Source organism: Notamacropus eugenii, chromosome 4 (assembly GCF_028372415.1).
Source record: "Notamacropus eugenii isolate mMacEug1 chromosome 4, mMacEug1.pri_v2, whole genome shotgun sequence".
Classification (NCBI taxonomy): Eukaryota; Metazoa; Chordata; class Mammalia; order Diprotodontia; family Macropodidae; genus Notamacropus; species Notamacropus eugenii.
In genome coordinates this window covers 439854354-439859810 of record NC_092875.1, presented here as the reverse complement: position 1 = coordinate 439859810, position 5457 = coordinate 439854354, and the positions used below count along the sequence as shown (strand labels likewise).

Sequence of the window (5457 nt, the reverse complement as noted above, 5' to 3'; positions counted from 1 at the left end):
TAATCACTTCTTACCTTGCTCTTAGTAGCCAGCATCAAGATAGGTGGATGTTTTTTGGATGCTGGGCTTTACTATGGTGGATCCAGAGTGATTAGGGTTATACCAGAATTCCTGTAACCAGACATATCAATGTGGCTATTTCTACTTTCTTAACTATAGCTGTCTGCACTATGCTCCCTCTTTAGCATACTTTCTGTGGCTGACAAGATGCTGATATTGGTAATTCTCTCCAACCTTCTATTCCTTTTGAAACCATCTCATATTTAATGTTGTAAATCTTGACATAAGTCATGGGGCACTCTGATTTCTGATATGCTCGCATTTTCTTTACTTTTTCTGTACAATTCTCACTGCTTTTCTTTCTTTCTCTTTGTTTCTGTTACTGTCTCACTCCCTAAAGGCACAGACTTCATCCAAGTCAGAGAGAGTAGTTAACAGGTAATAGTGGTTGAATGGAAGGACACAATAGCATTCAATAATAGGGAGAGAAGGGATTGGTTGCAAGAAACACATTTTTATGAAAGGCTCTTCAGAAAAATGAGCAGAGTCATTAATAAAAACAGATAAAAGTAGGAATTAGAGCTCCTGAGGAAGAAATTGGCAAGTATAACAGAATAGAATTTGTGATTACTTTTAATATTCATGAGTTAGCTCTACCGGCATTATCTGGGAAAAATTGCAAGTTAGGTTCTAGATGACTGCAATAAAGCTAGCCACAGAAATTTTTTTTTGGTTTACCAATGTATATAAAAGTGTGTTTACCCTATACTGTAATCTTTTAAGTGTGCAATAATATTATGGCTAAAATAATGTATACTCTTTAATTTAAAAAATACTTTGTTGCTAAAAAATGATAACCATCATCTGAACCTTCAGAATGTCATATACTTTTTGCTGGTGGAGGATAGTTCCTCGATGTTGATGGTGGCTGAATGATCAGGGCAGTGGTTGCTCAGGGTTGGAATAGCTGTGGAAATTTCTTAAAATAAGACAACAAAGAAGTTTGCTGCATCCATCTACTTCTTCTTTCATTTGAACACTTAAAAGCCATTGTAGGGTTATTAATTGGCTTGATTTTTGTCTTGTTGTGTATCAGGGAATAGGGAGGCTAGAGGAGTGGGAGAAAGACTGGAAACAACCAATCAGTGGAGCAGTCAGAACACACCCAACATTTATTGATTTAGTTCACTAGGTACAATTCATGGCACACTAAAAATTACAATAGTAACATGAAAGATCACTGATGACCAATGACCTTAGCAGATATTATAATAATCATGAAAAAGTGTTACAGGCAGGGATAAGAGAGGTATATCTTCTCCTATACTTCCTGGGTCAGAGATGGCTTTACTTAGTGACACCCTGATTTTATGTTTACCATCCTAGTACATAATGGGTCTTAGGTAAATGAGTCAATGGGTTCTAACTGTACTGAGGCAATCTGCATGCCAGGGCAAGTTCATCATCTCTGTTGGCCTTTTCATGTATTGTTGAGTGACTCACAGCCTCAGAATTCTTTCTAAAATGTAGAATGCTTTATTTTACTCCCTGTTTAGTCCCTCTCTCTGGTGGTATGACTCCTCCTAGAATATACCTTTAAGTAGGCCTCTCTTCATTTCTTATCAAACTGCAATTCAACCCCTTAGTCTTGGAAGATCATACTTCTGAAGTACCTTCTACTCCTGCAATCCCTTTGTCCTTTTAATTGGATGAGTTCTTCTAGAACTTCCACTTAAGGAGGGTACCCAGGCCAACCATCTCTTCATTTCTTATCGGGTAACAATCCACACAGCCTGTTGTCTCCCTGCCTGCCCCAGCTTCTGAGATTCTTTTTATGTGTTATCTTCCTACATTAAAAGCTCCTTGAAGGAAGGGACTAAATTCCTTTTTTGCTTGTATTTGTATTTTCAGCGCTTAGTACCATGTCTGGAACATGGTGGGTATCTGTAAGAAATGATTGTTGACTAACCTTTGAAAGAAATTTCATTTTTACATTTAATCATCTCCATTTTTTTTGTTAATGAAAATAAGCTTTATTACATCAAGTAATAAACACATACAAAGATGCACGTAACAGTTTTAGTCATTTATCCAGATTTTTTTTTTAAATCATTCTATGGCAAACTCAAGAGCTGAAATCTACAGTTTTCCTGTAAAAAGTAACTATCAGGGTTCTTAATTTTTTAGTAGGCTTATCAGTCTCCTGTTTCTATAGCTCATGCATTTTACATTGACTTCAAAGCACAAACAATCATGCAAATGCTCACACACCAGAAACAAAACAAATGAAACCATCATTTTTAAAACAGGATTTCTATCATGTGACTCTACCTGGGAGATACCCAACTGCCAGTCAGTATTGGCTCATAAAAAATCCTTAAGAGTTATTGGAAATTCTGGAAAAGGTACAAAAGAACAACAATGTCAGTGGTTTTAAGTGTACTTGGGGCAGGTTAGGAGGGCAGTAAACTTTAGTAAGCAGCAACATAAGAAGAACTTTCTACATGCAATTTCTGGATTCAATGCTTTTTTAAAAAAGTGACCTAGGCTGTTCCTCACTACTTATAATGCAAATCTTAACTGAATTATAGCCTTTTTTTCTATTCTTACAGACAGTAAGACCATTCAAAATAAGGGATTCATATGATTGTTTTGAAAGTCACCAGAGGAATAGGTGTTATTCTTTCTTCTTCACAAAGAAATGGAAAACTTTGGAGGTGAAGTGGAAGGCTAGGATCTTACATTTTGTTCAGTCTCTGTCAGGCATTCCTGGACTAATCCACAAGCATGAATGATGCTTCCCTTTAGCCTCTCCATGGCACTCCCGGCATATGCGGGTCTGATCTCTTTGCCTAGCTCTTCAGTGATAGCTAGGAATTCGGCCTTGGTGTAGCTTAGAGACAGGGGCCCATAGTCGTTGATCAACTGCTGGTACTAGGTGGAAGCTGCCATGCTGACAAAAGGAAAGTGGATACTCTCAGCCAGGTTCAGGGACGTGCCCAGCATGTGGGTGTTCAAGTTGGGCTTGAAAGATGTGCCCAGTCTCTCCATTTTTGACTCTTATAACCCTTAACCTTGCTGAAATTCCAGCGAGGTACAACTGCAACTATAAAACACTCTTAAATAAGAAATAAAGGGAGAAAATAATTGGAGATATACTGCAAATTGTTGATAAAAATGACAGTATCACCATAAGTAATTTACACATTTTATGCCATATCAGTCAAATTACTGAGGACATACTTTGTAGTCTTAAGAAAAATAATGACAAAACTCATTTGGAAAAACAAATGCTCTAGTATCTTAAGAGAAATAATAAGAAAAAAACTATGAAAGATGAGGCTTAAAGCATTAAGCATTCCTGGGTTGAAATTATATCATAAAACAATGGTTATATTATGTACATTATACAATTAAATGGTACTATAAAAGCAGTCATCAAAAATATTTTTTTTGCTTTTGTTTGCTATCCCATATATTTTAATGTGTTCTCTTCAAGGCATTTAAAACACCAATTTGTCAGGATAAACTCCATTGGAGAGAAAGAATACTGAATTCAGGTAGCCACAGAGCTGAGGAATTTTCCTGATTTGGGGAAGGATCTGAGAACTGTTTTTTTTTTTTTTTTATCAGTTTTGTGCTCCTCTGTAATTCCCTATTTCTCTCTTTCTGTGTCAAAAATCTCTCCTTTTTGATTTCTAGGTTTACGAGACTCTTCTTCATGAAGTAAGCATCACTGAGATGATTTGGAATTTTTACACAAATTTCTGATGTGCCCTTCTCTGAGGAACACAGTTCATGGTCAGACTTAGAGACACCAATAGCAAACCAGTGGCCAGCTGCTTCAGGAAAATCAATCACTTGCCCCTGTGGCAGCCAGTGAGCATGATCAGAATTATATTTGGGGTGATACTAGCTCAAAGTCTCCTTAAATACTGGTTGAAGGGCTTTTTGTCATGGTTTAGCAGCTTTCTAAGCACATCCTCAGTAGAGTAATACCTAAACATTTTGTGAATCTTTACCACATGGATTGTTCCGTTGTTAATACCACCAATTGGCTTTGAGATAGTAGAAGGCAGCTTCTCTTTTTCTTTTCAATCCAGGTTTTTGATGCAGAGTTGTTCTTCTTGTATATGGCTCACTGGAAATATGCTACAAACCTGAATTATCAACCAATCCCTCAGCCCAGGACTGGGTTCCAACAGCAATGCTTTCAAAACATTTTCACCACTTTTTCAGGCACATCCTTCATTCTGTTCTTCTCCTTTTTCCCCCCTTTTTTGACCTTTTTCTTTGGTTCCTTTGGGGTTTTTTTCCTGCCATCTTGAGAGAAAAGAAATAGCTGCTTTTTTTAAAAGAAAGAATAAAAAAGATGAGAATAGACCAAGTAGCTAAGAATTATAAGTAATCAAAATATGGCCAGTGTTTGATATAACCAAGAAAATAAATTACTAGAGGATTCTCTTTTTTTTGTATGAAAATTGCTAAGAAATCTAGAAGGTCATTTGGCAGAAATGAATTTTAAACTAAGACATATTACAATAAGTTTAAAGTGAATATATAATCTGAATATCCAAAAGTCATGCTAACAAACAAAATAGAATAGGATCAAAAAGTATTTATAACTATGCCTAAAGGGAGATTTCTTATATAAGCAAAGAATAGAGATCATAAAAAATAAAACAGATGTTATATAAATAAAGAATAAAAACGCTTTGCACACATAAAATCAATGATGATAGAATGACAAGAAAAATAGAAGAGTAGGAAAAAATAATTAACAATAAATATTATGAATGCATAACTCCTCCAGATTCTCTCTCTTATGGATGATACATTTTGATTTCATCAACTTCTGGCATATTACAGAGCCTTTTGAAAGATGTCCATTACCACTTAAAACAATTTGGCCCACCATCCATCTATATGGGAAAGACCAACTAGATAAAGAGTGTCCATTATTCAGATTATGACATGTTGTTGAACAGAAGATCTGCAGATTTTGCTATGAATTATGAATTTCTGAGACAGACAATACATAAAGTCAATAAGCTGGTCCAGAAATTAGGGAAAAGAAAAAAGTAATTGGGATATATTGCCTTTAAGAATTTGAAAAAATTCCTCTAATGACTTTTATTCTTTTTCCCAGCAATAAATTCTCATCTTTTTCATCCCAATCTTCTGTTGATGTTATGGTATAGCTGTGATATGTGTGTCTAAAGAAATGAAAATGAGCACTCTACAGAGGACAATGGAGAAGTGCATTTTGAGTGTAACCAGTATGTCCCTGTATAATGGGAGATAGTGAAAAGTTTAAATGTTGAGCTCTTGAAACTCTCTTAATTGTTCTTTACGTGAATCCATTAGGTAGATTTTCATTTTGTAATTATTATACAGGTTCAAGTGCCAAGTGTCTCTATCTCAGCTACATTTTTCCATCCAGGGTAAACTGCCTTG

At 35.6% G+C, this 5457-nt stretch overlaps 1 pseudogene; it reads right to left on the bottom strand.

Moving 5' to 3' along the window:
* Positions 1 to 2730: 2730 nt before the first annotated feature.
* Positions 2731 to 2952, bottom strand: LOC140498638 (cyclin-dependent kinase 2-associated protein 1 pseudogene; annotated as a pseudogene).
* Positions 2953 to 5457: the final 2505 nt, after the last annotated feature.